Here is a 15,535-nt window from a genome sequence, read left to right as displayed (position 1 = left end):
TCCATTTCTATTCCAAGTGAAATAGCTCTATCCTTTAATTAAGTCATCTGAAACACATGAAATAATGAGACACCGAATGTTTAAAAATTATACAAATATTTTGCTATCACTGGGTCCTAAAAACAGTTCCACAATCAAATACACTCACTAAAAAAAACGGAAATAGCTCGGACGGAGCCAAGATGGCAGAATAGACAGAAGCTTCCAGTGAACCCTCTTTACAACAAAGTCTTGAAAAAACTAGTGAAACAAGTATATTTGTACAAGCTGGGAGCCCTGAGCATCAAAGGCAAGCTTAGTCAATGAACTGAGGGGCAGAGGGCAGAAAAGACCTTTCAGAAGTGGAGAGGAGTTACTAGACCTGAATCACCGGAAGCCCTCAGGCACCATTCCCAGAGTGGCAGTGGCGGTGGCAGCGGGCTGGTACTACTGTTCAGCTGCAGTTTACTCAGGGAGAAGCAGCCAGCCGCACAGTATACTCACACCTCCAGAACCTGAGGAGAACAGCGCTCTGGACAAAAGCTAAGTACTTGCGTATATTTTCCCGCACCTCCCCACCCCCAAGCTGGCTTCAGCGGCTGAATCCCTGGGCCTGAGGTAGACCCTGGTGAGCACCTAGAACCATCCTCCCAGCCTTGGGGAAGGAAAAAATTTGCATTTGGGGGGGGAAGATAAGTTGCTAGCTCCATTAACCAGGGGAGCTCAGGACAGAAGCAGCTCCTGTCCAGGCATAAACCGTCCATGGACCTTGAGCACCTTTCCCTTCTGCATGGACCTGTGTGGGCCTATTTCAGGAGAATAGGCCCTTGTTGGCAAACTCCAACAATTTCAGCTGCGTGGTGGAGACGTTTGATATTGCTTTGCCTATTAAACAAGGTCCTCACCTACCCACATCAGGGACCTAAGGACTGGTAGCTCCACTCAGTTCACCTGACCACCTACGACAGGGGTCCAAAGATACCTGGTACCTCCCAGTCCTTACAACTGAAAACTTTGGGTGCCCGTGGTCCGTCTGCAGAACCCACCCACCAGCACGCTCTAGGGCACAGGGATGCATTTTCCTCAGAGACACTCAGGGGATGGTTCTCAGCCCTCTGCCTTATTCAGAGCATGACCCCCTGCTGCAATCAGATACTGGTATAAATGCCAAACACCCTTGCCCCTCTAAGACTATAGGACAGGGCCTGTACCACACACTTGATGATCAGCTACCTGGAAACCTGAAGCTGAATTCATACAAGAAAACTGAATGGACCCTTAGACTGATATACCGGATAACAGCTCTAGCCATCTGGGAACAAGACACCAAAGCTCCAAAGGCAAAAATAATCAAGCTAGCTCACTCAAGCAACCCATAGGGGTATACCAAAAAAAAAACAAAGCAAGCAGTTATGACACAGTAAGCAAGCATAAAATAATACAATAACTTATAGATGGCTCAGAGACAACAGTCAATATTAAGTCACATAATGATATTGTGAAAGATGAGAAGATATCTATCCAAGATGCTCATCGAACTCCACATAAGGTAGATCTGAATAGAAAGTCACCAAGACATATTATAATCAAACTTGCCAAAGCCAAAGATAAAGGGAGAACTATAAGAGCAGAGAGGGATAAATGAAAAGTCACCTACAAAGGACAGCCAATAAAAATAAGTGTGCACTGCTTGGCAGAAACTATGCAGGCAAGAAGGCAATGGGATGACATATTTAAAAAATTGAAGGAAAAAAATTGCCGGCCAAGAATCATATATCCAGCAAAACTGTCTCTAAAATATGAAGGTGAAATTAAGACATTTCCAGAAAAACACAAATTTAGGGAATTCATAAAAACCAAACCAAAACTACAGGAAATACTGAAGGGAGTTCTTTGGTTAGCATATCAATAATATCAGGTGTCAACCCAAGACTAGGACACTGGGCAGAGCAACCAAAAGTCAACCCAGACAGGAAATCAAAAAAACAAAAAAAGCAAGATTATTAAAAAAAAAAAAAAAAAGAAGCTCAAAACAGGGTAACAGTGATGTTATTACATAAAAGAAGACAACATTAAAATAATAAAGAGGGACTGATAAATGTAATTCTACACCTTCCATATGGAGGGGAAGATTTGATGACACAAAGAAATAAAAGTTAGTTTTAAATTTAGAAAAATAGGGGTAAATAATAAGGTAACAACAAAGGAGACAAACTATTCTACTCATCAAAATAAAATACAAGGGAAAAATACAGACTCACCAGAAACAAAATCAACAACAAATAAAAGCAAAGAGCAATATTTAAAGAAAATCCACTCAGCACATAAAATCAAGCGGGAAAAAGAAATTGTCAACAACACACAAAAAAAGACATCCAAATGATAGCACCAAATTCATACCTATCCATAATTACCCTGAATGTAAATGGACTAAATGCACCAATAAAGAGACAGAGAGTGGCAGAATGGATTAAAAAACAAGATCTGTCTATATGCTGCCTACAAGAGACACGCCTTAGACTTAGAGACACAAATAAACTAAAATTCAAAGGATGGAAAAAAATATATAACAAGCAAACAATAATCAAAAAAGAGCAGGAGTGGCAATATTAATTTCAGACAAAATAGACTTTAAAGTTTAATCCATCATAAAGGATAAGGAAGGACACTATATAATGATTAAAGGGACAATACACCAATAAGAGATAACCATATTAAATATTTATGCACCCAATGGCAGGGCTGCAAGATACATAAAACAAATTCTACCACCATTGAAAAGTGAGGTAGACAGCTCCACAATAATAGTAGGAGACTTCAACACACCACTTTTCGTGAAGGACAGGACATCCAGAAAGAAGCTCAATAAAGACACAGAATATCTAAATCCCACAACCAACCAACTTGACCTCAAAGACAAATACAGAACACTCCACCCAATAGTAACCAAGTATACTTTCTTTTCTAGTGCATGTGGAACATTCTCTAGAATAGACAACGTATTCTGTCATAAAGCACGTCTTAGCAGAATCCAAAACATTGAAATATTACAAAGCACCTTCTCTGACCATAAGGCCATAAAAGTGGAAATCAGTAACAGGAGAAGCAGGGAAAAGAAATCAAACCCTTGGAAACTGCACAATACCCTGCTCAAAAAAGACTGGATTATAGAAGACATTAAGGATGGAATAAAGAAATTCAGAGAAGCCAATGAGAACGAAAACACTTCCAATCAGAACCTTTGGGACACAGCAAAAGCGGTGCTCAGAGGCCAATTTATATCAATAAATGCACACATCCAAAAAGAACAAAGGGCCAAAGTCGAAGAATTATCCCTACAACTTCAACAAAAAGAAAGAGAGCAACAAAAGAAATCCACATGCACCAGAAGAAAACAAATAATAAAAATTAGAGCTGAACTAAATGAAATAGAAAACAGAAAAACAATTGAAAGAATTAACAAGACCAAAAGCTGGTTTTTTGAAAAAATCAAAAAATTGATAAACCACTGGCCAAACTGACAAAAGAAAAACAGGAGAGGAAGCAAATAACCCAAATAAGAAATGAGATGAGCGATATTACAACAGACCCAACTGAAATTAAAGGAATCATATCAGATTTCTATGAAAAACTGTACTCAAACAAATTTGAAAACCTAGAAGAAATGGATGAATTCTTAGAAACACATTACCTACCTAAACAAACACAGAGGTACAACAACTAAATAGACCCATAACAAAAGAAGAGATTGAAAAGGTAATAAAAAAAACTCCCAACAAAAAAAAAAGCCCTGGTCAGGATGGCTTCACTGCAGAGTTCTACCAAACTTTCAGAGAAGAGTTAACACTACTACTACTAAAGGTATTTCTAAATACCTTTACTAAAGGACAGAATACTACCAAACTCATTCTATGAAGCCACCATATGGCTGATACCAAAACCAGGTAAACACACACAATAAAAGAAAATTATAGACCTATATCCTTCATGAACGTAGATGCAAAAATCCTCAACAAAATTCTAGCCAATAGAATTCAACAACATATCAAAAAAGTAATTCACCATGACCAAGTGGGATTCATACCAGCTATGCAAGGATGGTTCAACATTAGAAAAACAATTAATGTAATCCACCACATGAATAAAACAAAAGACAAGAATCACATGATTTTATCAATTGATGCAGAAAAGGCATTTGACAAAGTTCAACACTCATTCATGATAAAAACCCTCAGCAAAATAGGAATAGAAGGAAAATTCCTCAACATAATAAAGGGCACTTATACAAAGCCAACAGCCAACATCACCCTAAATGGAGAGAGCCTGGAAGCATTCCCACTGAGATCAGGAACCAGACAAGGATGCCCTTTATCACCGCTCTTATTAAACATTGTGTTGGAGTTCCTAGCCAGAGCAATTAGGCTAGATAAAGAAATAAAAGACATCCAGATTGGCAAGGAAGAAGTAAAAATATCTCTATTTGCAGATGACATGATCTTATACATAGAAAACCTTAAGGAATCCTCCAGAAAACTACTGAAACTAATAGAAGAGTTCAGCAGAATATTGGGATACAAGACAAATGTACAAAAAGCAGTTGGATTCCTCTACACCAACAAAAAGAACATCGAAGAGGAAATCACCAAATCAATGCCATTTACAGTAGCCCCCAAGAAGATAAAATACTTAGGAATAAATCTTACCAGAGATGTAAAAGACTTATACAAAGAAAACTACAGTACACTTCTGCAAGAAACCAAAAGAGACTTACATAAGTGGAAAAACATACCTTGCTCATGGGTAGGAAAACTTAACATTATAAAAATGCCTATTCTACCAAAAGCGATCTATACATTTAATCCAATTCCAATCCAAATCCCAACAGCATTCTTTAATGAGATGGAGAAACAAATCACCAATTTCATATGGAAGGGAAGAGGCCCTGGATAAATAAGGCATTACAGAAAAAGAAGAACAAAGTGGGAGGCATACTTTACCTGATTTTAGAAACTATTATACTGCCACAGTAGTCAAAACAGCCTGGTACTGGTACAACAACAGATACATAGACCAATGGAACAGAATTGAGAATCCAGACATAAATCCATCCACATATGAGCAGTTGATATTTGACAAAGGCCCCAAAATAGATAAATGGGGAAAAGATAGTCTTTTTAACAAATGGTGCTGCCAAAACTGGATATCCATCTGTAAAGAAATGAAACAAGACCCATACCTCACTCCATGCACAAAAACTAACTCAAAATGGATCAAAGACCTAAATATAAAATCTAAAACGATAAAGATCATGGAAGAAAAAATAGGGACAATGTTAGGAACCCTAATACATGGCATAAACAGTATACAAAACATTATTAAGGATGCAGAAGAAAAACTAGATAACTGGGAGCTCCTAAAAATCAAACGCCTATGCTCATCCAAAGACTTCACCAAAGGAGTAAAAATGCTACCTACAGACTGGGAAGAAGTTTTCAGCTATGACATTTCTGATCAGCACCTGATCTCTAAAATCTACATGATACTGCAAAAACTCAACTACAAAAAGACAAATAACCCAATTAAAAAATGGGCAAAAGATATGAATAGACACTTCACTAAAGAAGACATTCAGGTAGCTAACAGATACATGAGGAAATGTTCACGATCATTAGCCATTAGAGAAATGCAGATCAAAAGCACAATGAGATTTCATCTCACTCCAACAAGGCTGACATTAATCCAAAAAACACAAAATAATAAATGTTGGAGAGGCTTTGGAGAGATTGGAACACTTTTACACTGCTGGTGGGAATTTAAATTGTTAAAACCACTTTGGAAATTGATTTGGCGTTTCCTTAAAAAACTAGAAATAGAACTACCATAAGATCCAGCAATTCCACTCCTTGGAATGTACCCTAGAGAAATAAGAGCCTTTACACAAACAGATATATGCACACCCATGTTTACTGCAGCACTGCTTACAACAGCAAAAAGATGGAAGCAACCAAGGTGCCCATCAGTGGATGAACGGAGAAATAAATTATGGTGTATTCACACAATGGAATACTACACATCGATACCGAACAGTGAGGGATCTGTGAAACATCTCATAACATGGAGAAACCTGGAAGGCATTATGCTGAGTGAAACGAGTCAGTTGCAAAAGGACAAATATTATATAAGACCACTATTACAAGTACTTGAAAAATAGTTTAAACTGTGAAGAAAACATTCTTTTGTGATTACGAGAGGAGGGAGGGAGGGAGGGTGGGAGAGGGGCATTCACGAATTAGATATTAGATAGGAACTACTTTAGGTGAAGGGAAAGACAGCACACAATACAGGTGAGGTCAACACAATTGGACTAAACCAAAGGCAAAGAAGCTTCCTGAATAAACTGAATGCTTCGAAGGCCAGCATTTCAGGGGCAGGGATCTGGGGACCATGGATTCAGGGGACATCTAAGTCAATTGGCATAATAAAATCTATTAAGAAAACATTTTGCATCCCACTTTGAAGAGTGGTGTCTGGGGTCTTAAACGCTAGCAAGCAGCCATCTAAGATGCATCAACTGGTCTCAACCCACCTGATTCAAAGGAGAATGAAGAACACCAAGGACACAAGGTGATAACGAGCCCAAGAGACAGAAAGGGCCACATGAGCCAGAGACTACATCATCCTGAGACCAGAAGAACTAGATGGTGCCCAGATACAACCAATGACTGCCCTGACAGGGAACACAAGAGAGAACTCCTGAGGGGACAGGAGAGCAGTGGGATGCAGACCCCAAATTCTCGTAAGACCAGACTTAATGGTCTGACTGAGACCAGAAGGACCCTGGTAGTCATGGTCCCCAGACCTTCTGTTGGCCCAAGACAGGAACCATTCCCAAAGCCACCTCTTCAGACATGGATTGGACTGGACAATGTGTTGGAGAGGGATGTGGGTGACGTGTGAGCTTCTTGGATCGGGTGGACACTTGAGACTATGTTGGCATCTCCTGCCTGGAGGGGAGATGAGTGGGTGGAGGATGTTGAAACTGGCGAAATGGACACGAAAAAAAGAGAGTGGAGGGAGAGAGTGGGCTGTCTCATTAGGGGGAGAGTAATTGGGAGTTTGTAGCAAGGTATATATGGGTTTTTTTGTGAGAAATTGACTTGATTTATAAACTTTCACTTAAAGCACAATAAAAATTATAAAAAAAAAAGAGAAATAACTTTCTATTGTCACAAAAACGTAGAGAGGCATCTAGGAAAATGTTCATCAAAAATTAAATATAAACAGTGTTTACCTCAGTGTTTTAAAATTTTGGATAATTTTTGCTTTCCCTTTAAACTTTTCATATATGTCTTAAATCGCCTGAATAAAAATTATCTTTAATCTAAAAATTAAGCTATTTTCATTTTAAGAAATATTAGTATAGAGCTACCTTTCAGGTATCCATAGTTTCCTTGAGCTTTTGCCTCATGACAAATCCCCCCTTTTCCCAAGCATTTAATCTCTTCCTATAGGGTTGCTATTAGTCAGAATCAACTTGACAACAATGGGTTTGGATTTGATTTTGGTTAAACCTCCATTATCTCACTCTTCTTCAACCTTACTCCAATGAAACTCTCTTTTGAATTTTACCAATAATTGTCCTTTCAAAAAAAAACTGTTACTTTATGTATCTTAATTCTCTGAATTTCTTATAATCCGGAAACTGACTGTCTATTTCTTAAATATCTCTTCCCAAAGTTTTTAATGACAGAGATTTATTCTCCTTCTCCATGCCCTCTGAAAATTTCTTCTCTACGTTGTCACTAGAAGGGCAGTAGGGGTTCAGTGGCAGAATTCTTGCCTTCCATGCAGGAGACCTGGGTTTGATTCCCGGCCAATGCACCTCAGTGCAGCCACCACCTGTCTGTCAATGGAGACTTCTGTGTAGCCATGATGCTGAACAGACTTGAGCAGAGCTTCTAGACTAAGGCTAGGAAGAAAGGCCTAGTGATCTAATTCTGAAAATCAGCCAACGAAAACCCTCTGGATCACAACAGTCCAATTTGCAACCAGGACTGGACAGCATTTTGTTCCATCATGCAAGAGGTCTCCATGAGTTGGGGGGCTGACTCAATAGCAGCTAACAATAATGCCGTGCTATCACTGAACTGAGAAAGCAAGAGGTCATTGACAAGACAGGAAAGAAAGAAAAGACCAAGATGGATGTCAGAGGAGTCTCTGAAACTTGCTCTTGAATGTCGAGCAGCTAAAGAAAAAGGAAGAAATGATGAAGGAAAAGAACTGAACGGAAGATTTCAAGGGGCGGCTCTAGAAGACAAAGTATTATAACAACATGTGCGAAGAGCTGGAGATAGAAAACCAAAAGGGAAGAACATGCGTGGTATTTCTCAAACTGAAAGAACTGAAGAGAAAATTCAAGCCTCTAGTTGCATTACCAAAGGATTCTATGGGGAAAACATTAAACTATGCAGGAAGCATCAAAAGAAAATGGAAGGAATACACAGAGTCATTATACCAAAAAGAATTAGTCGATGTTCAACCATTTCAAGAGGTGGCTTATGATCAGGAACCAAAAGAAGAAGTCCAAGCTGCATTGAAGGCATTGGTGAAAAACAAGGCTTCAGTAACTGATGGAATATCAATTGAGATGTTTTAACAAACAGATGCAGCACTGGAGGTGCTTACTCGTCTCTGCCAAGAAATATGGAAGACAGCTTCCTGCCCAACTGACTGGGAGAGATCCATATTTATGCCTATTCCCAACAAAGGGGATCCAACCGAATGTGGAAATTGTAGAACAATATCATTAATATCACACGCAAGCAAATTTTGCTGGAGATCATTCAAAAGCGGCTGTAGGAGTATATCAACAGAGAACTGCCAGAAATTCAGGCCAGATTCAGAAGAGAACGTCAAACCAGATGGATCCTGGCTGAAAGCAGAGAACACCAGAAGGATGTTTACCTGTGTTTTATTGACTAAGGCATTTAACTGTGTGGGTCATAACAAATTATAGATAACATTGTGAAGAATGGGAATTCCAGACACTTAATTGTGCTCAAGAAGAACCTATACATGAATCAAGAGATAGTTGTTCTGACAGGACAAGGGGTACTGAGTGGTTTAAAGTCAGAAAAGCTGTGTGTCAGGGTTGTATCCTTCCACTATACCTTTTTGATCTGTATGCTGAGCAAATAGTCGGAGAAGCTGGACTATATGAAGAAGAACAGGGCATCAGGATTGGAGGAAGGCTTATTAACAATCTGTGTTATGCAGATGATACAACCTTGCTTGCTGAAAGTGAAGAGGACTCGAAGCACTTACTGATGAAGATCAAAGACCACAGCCTTCAGTATGGATTACACCTCAACATAAAGAAAACAAAAATCCTCACAACTGGACCAATAAGCAACATCATGATAAATGGAGAAAAGATCAAAGTTGTCAAGAATTTCATTTTACTTGGGTCCACAATCAACACCCATGGAAGCAGCAGTCAGGAAATCAAAAGACGTATTTCATTGGACAAGTCTGCTGCAAAGGACTTCTTTAGAGTGTGGAAAAGCAAAGATGTCATCTTGAGGACTAAGGTGCCCCTGACCCAAGCCATGGTGTTGTCAGTCACATCACATGCATACAAAAGTTGCACAATGAATAAGGAAGATCGAAGAAGAACTGATGCCTTTCAATTGTGGTAGTGGAGAAGAATATTGAATATACCATGGTTTGCCAAAAGAATGAACAAATCTGTCTTGGAAGAAGTACAACTAGAATGTTCCTTAGAAGCAAGGATGGAGACACTGTGTCTTATATACTTTGGACATGTCAGGAGGGATCAGTCCCTGAAGAAGGACATCATGCTTGGTGTAATAGAGGGTCAGCAAAAAAGAGGAAGAAGCTCAATGAGATGGATTGACACAGTGGCTGCAACAATGGGCTGAAGCATGACAACCATTGTAAGGATGGTGCAGGACCAGGCAGTGTTTCATTCTGTTGTGCATAGGGCCGCTATGAGTTGGAACCAAATTGACGGCACCTAATAACAACAACTACAGCATCGCTACACTGTTTTTTTTTTTTTTCTCACTTCTTTGGTGAGTCTATCAGTTCCATGGCTCTAACCACTTAGCTTTCACCACATGGAAATTGAGATCCCATTGAGTGCCAGACATTTAGCTAGGTGACGGGGATTTAATCATGGATAAGATGCTGTTAGTTTCTTCAAAAATAGGTTTAAAGATAGAGTCAAGCAGAGAAGTACATAACCCAGCCTGGAAAGTGGGGAAAAGACCCCCTTAAAGGCTCAGTCAGTCATTTCAGATTTGGAACACAGCACTAGTACAGGCACAGAGACAAAGCACACAATGTTCACGGGAGCTACAAGCAGCCTGGTGGTGAGGAGCCTGCAAGACCCGGAAGACCCCAGTGGGCAGACCATGAAGGGCCTTGTAAGATGTGCTACGGAGGCTGGCCTTGATCCTGCAGATCAGGGAACCCCCACGGGTAGGTGCTACTGCCAGGGCATTTTGAAAATTTTAGAGATTGCTGTTTTGGCTGTCGCAATTGCCAAGTGCTACTGACATGACCAAAATGGATGTCAGAAGAAACTCTGAAACTTGCTCAGCATTTCTCAAGCTGAAAGAACTGAAGAAGAAGTTCAAGCCTCAAGTTGCAATACTGAAGAATTGTATGGGCAGACATTGAACAATGCAGGAAGCATCAAAAGAAGATGGAAGTAATACAGAGTCACCGTACCAAAAAGAATTGGTTGATGTTCAACCATTTCAGGAGGTAGCATATGATCAAGCGCTAGTGGTACTGAAGGAAGGAGTCCAGGCTTCATCGAAGGCATTGGTGAAAAACAAGGCTCCAGGAATTGACAGAATATCAATTCAGATATTTCAGCAAGTGGATGCAGTGAGAGAGGTGCTCACTCATCTATGCCAAAAAATTTGGAAGAGAGTTACCTGGCCAACTGACTGGGAGAGACCCACATTTGTGCCCGTTCCAAAGAAAGGTGATCAAACAGAATGTGAAAATTATCAAACGATATCATTGACATCATACAGAAGTAAAATTTTGCTGAAGATCATTCAAAAGCAGTTGCAGCAAAACATCAAAAAGGAACTGCCAGAAATTCAAGCCAGATTCAGAAGAGAATGTGGAACAAAGGATATCATCGCTGGTGTAAAATGGATCTTGGCTGAAAGCAGAGAATACCAAAAAAATGTTTACCTGTGTTTTATCGACTATGCAAAGGTATTCAACTGTGTGGATCATAACAAATTATGGATAACATTGTAAAGAATGGAAATTACAGAACACTTAATTGTGCTCATGTGGAACCTGTACATAGACCAAGAGGCAGTTATTGGAACAGAACAAGGGGATACCACTTGGTTTAAAGTCAGGAAAGATGTGAGTTAGGGTTGTATCCTTTCACCATACTATTCAGTTTGTATGCTTAGCAAATAATCCAAGAAGCTGGACTATATAAAGAAGAATGGGAAATCAGGATTGAAGGAAGACTCATTAGCAACCTGTGATATGCAGATGACAAAACCTTGTTTGCTAAAAATGAAGAGGACTTGAAACATTCATAAAGATCAAAACCTTCGGTATGGATTACACCTCAACATAAAGAAAACAAAAATCCTCACAACTCAACCAATAAACAACATCATGGTAAATGGAGAAAAGATTGAAGTTGGCAAGGATTTTGTTTTACTTGGTTCCACAGTCAACGCCCATGGAAGCAGCAGTTAAAAAATCAAACAACAAATTGCACTGGGCAAATCTGCTGCAAAAGACCTCTTTAAAGTGTTAAAAAGCCAAGATGTCACTCTGAGGACTGAGATACCCCAGACCCAAGCCAGGGTATTTTCAATCACCTCATATGCACGTGGAAACCCTGGTGACATAGTGGTTAAATGCTGTTAACCAAAAGGTTGGCAGTTTAAATCCGCCAGGCGCTCCTTGGAAACTCTATGGGGCAGTTCTACTCTGTCCTATAGGGTCACCGTGAGTCAGAATCAACTCGACAGCAGCGGATTTGGTTTTTTTGGTTTTTTCATACACATGTGAAAGCTGGGCAATGAATAAGGAAGACTTGAATTGATGCCTTTGAATTACCGTGTTGGTGAAGAATATTGAATATATCATGGACTGCCAGAAGAATGAACAAATCTGTCTTGGAAGAAGTATCAACAGGATGCTCCTTAAATGGGAGGATGGCGAGAGTTCATCTCACATGTTCGGACATGTTATCAGGAGGGAACAGTCCTTGGAGAAGGACATCATGCTTGGTAAAGGAGAGGGTCAGCAAAAAAGAGTAAGATCCTCAATGTGATGAATTGACACAATGGCTGCAATGATGGGCTCAAACATAGCAATGACTGTATTGGTGGCGCAGGACTGGGTAGTGTTTCCTTCTGCTGCACATAGGGACGCTATGAATCGGAATGGTCTTGATGGCACCTAACAGCAACAACACTGACATGTAGCGGGTAGGGGTCAAGAATGCTATATGTCTTCCCCTTCATGGAAGGCTCCCATTCAAAGAAGAAATATTCCACATCTGCCAGACATTTATGTAGATGAAAAGCCTATTTATAATCATCTGGGTCAAAACCAAACCCTATCTTACATAAAAATACCAAGTGTTTTATATAATTTAATATACACTTAATTTTCCTGGAAAACTGTAAGTTGAGTAAAAAATATTTTTTTTATGTCAAGACATTTTTCACAGTTTCAGAAAATCATGTTGCCACAATAAAACCACTCTTGGTATTTGCGTTTCCCATATGTCTGCCTGGATCAGTCAGCATCGCTGTCACATTTGTGGTGATTCGCCATATAAGTGTAAGCATTTATTGTGTCTTCTAGTGTTTTCACAGCTATGAATTTACTATTTTGGAAGGTGTCTTATTATAAATTACTTTCTTTTTATTTCTCCTTTATAATACAGCAAGGGCATTCTAATTTTTGTTTGTTTGTTGCTGTTTTAAATGTGTATATGGAAGTAATACATAACTACGAATTTTGTTTCAGGATGAAAAAAGGACATTGTACAATATTCATTATAACAATAAGAGAATTGAAAACAACTGCTGTAGAAGATGGGGGCCCAGTGAAGAATTTTAAACCAAAGATTTATCTAACCCTGTTCAGAGCCCTTAGCATTCTCCTCTCTGCTATGCATTCAGAAGTAGCTAAGACAGAAAAGTTACCCTTCCTACCTCCCTTGCATCCCTAGGTACAGTTGCCTTGGGAAAGCTCTCACTTTGAAATTCACTGGGTTAAGGTGTAGCCCTAGCCTAGAACTTGACTGTTAATTGCATAGCCCAAGCCCTTTGAAGAGATCAACACCCATTGAGTTTTTTCCGGGTTAGTCAACCTCATCACATCCCTGCTCCCTGCTACTGCAATCCTCAGCAGGATCATGGTGACCTGGAGACCCTTGGGTCCCTTCTCTTAAGGATGTACTTATTTCAGGATGAACAAAGTTTTGGGCTCATATGTGGTAACAGCATGTGCAGCCATCTTGGCTTTGTGCTTGACAAGGGTAAGCAAATGATCAGGGTGTCTTTCAGGCACACTAAGTCATGTGATCTACAGCTCTGTGGGTTGGCCATCAATACTGTCTGAGGTTCTTATGAAGGCATGGTCAACTGCCAGCTCCTCTGCATGTTTAGCCCAATTCTGTGATTGCTGCTGGAGGAAAGTGTTAGGACTGTTCCTTAGCACCCCAGTTTCTACAGGATGATGGACTTGGCCTTGATGTCAGATATGAGACTGGCAGCAGGGTCACACTTTCCTGAGCCTACACTCATTAGCTTTCTCATCCTTACCAGGGGGAATGGGGTGCCTTGAAGTTGGTGATTCTGGCCTACCATTCTCTCTTTTCTCCCTTAATTCTGCAGCTAGAGCCAATTCTGTTCCATTCTGGGCCTCAGCTCTATGAAGGGGGTTGTGGTGGCGGTGTTTACAATTCTCGCTTATTACCAGGAGGTGGGGACTGGCTTCCATGTTATGACAATAATACATTTCTTGGCGTGGGCTGAAGCTTAATTGGTAGGTCAGGCTCAGTAACACCTTAAAAACTGGAATATAAAAGAATAGTTTCACTCTTGGCTACTTTAGTAACCCAGGAGGCCATTCCCATTGAGACATGTGTGGAGGGGAACATCCTGAGATCCTAGGACCATTAATCATGTGCTACTCATACCAACTGCGGTCTCTATCTTCCTTGCTAGAGATCTATAACTTGACCTTGTAAACTACCTTCTGTTTTTCTTTGAACTTCTAGCATTCGCTAGGTTTTCCCACAAAGTTCTATGAAACCTGTGCCATGGATCTGAATAAACATTCAATTTATGAGGTAGCATATTCTCCCAATCCTGCTTCCTTGCCCCTATTTCCATCACCAGTAAAATGTGTGACTAACCTAGGGTTCATCATTGAGGTAAGATGATATACAACCTCTTTATCCAAAGACTGAGGGTCTTTGCATGACATTTATGCAAATTTAACATATAAGTTCATCAGGTTCTCAACTATTGTTAGGGACACAGCGTATTGTGTGAAGAAAAAACTTGTTGAGCTCTGATTCTGGAAATAAACCATGGCCATTCTCCTTTAACTAGTATCAATTTCCCTGATTCCTAAGTCCTTGGATCAGTTCATGGGATGCCCTCCAGAGTTTTTCAACAGTACCTAATTTTGGAAAGGTAATAAATGAAAGGTCTTGCAGAAATGCCTTGTCTAGTATGAGCACGCTCTAACACTGTGTGTGGTGGTGGCTGCATGTGCTACTCAGATTCCCCTTCAGGAATGAAGAATTTATTACCCTGGCTACTAAGAGTGCTATCAAAAATAGCCTTTGGCTTCTAGCCTCCTTTAGGGTTTGCCTGAGCTGAAGACAGCAACCTCACCCAGTGCCACACTTACTTCCTGGCCTGGCCAGCATTCAGTGCAGGGAACTATAAAGGCCTTGTCCCCTCTCCTCAACTTGGGAAATTCCGAAAGGATTATCCCATCCTCAGAATTCCCCAGTAGGTTGGTTGAACTTCTGTTGAGACTGTATCTTAGATCAGCTTTTCCCTCTGGCTGGACCTGCTCTTTCTCTTCCTCAGGTCTCCATCTTAAGAGTGTGCCCTAATAACCTCCTCCATGCTAATCTTGGTCTAAGAGTCTGCTTCCCAGGGAACACAAACTTCAATAGTTTAGTGCCAGGAGTGGTCTGAGAAAGCAGATGTTGGGATGCGATTTTGGAGTTAGATCGCCTGCTCTTGTCCTGCTAACAATGGGACTATTCCTCCAAAAAGATGCAGAATCTAGCCAGCAACATACTGGCATAAGCTGGGAGAGTATGCATTCGACTGGATACTGAGGGTGCTTGATAAAGTGGGGAGGAGTGTAAATTTTCAGTTTGGGCTTACATTCCTAGGGTATAGCATTTAATACCTTGGCAAGATCCTCAGGAGATAGTACAAACTCTTTACCGGGATAACATCTGGTCGTCTGGGGTAGTTCTCAGACCCAAAATCCACTA

Source organism: Loxodonta africana, chromosome 2 (assembly GCF_030014295.1).
Source record: "Loxodonta africana isolate mLoxAfr1 chromosome 2, mLoxAfr1.hap2, whole genome shotgun sequence".
NCBI classification, from domain to species: Eukaryota; Metazoa; Chordata; class Mammalia; order Proboscidea; family Elephantidae; genus Loxodonta; species Loxodonta africana.
The sequence above is the reverse complement of the archived record's forward strand: the minus strand, read 5'-3'. Positions refer to the sequence as shown.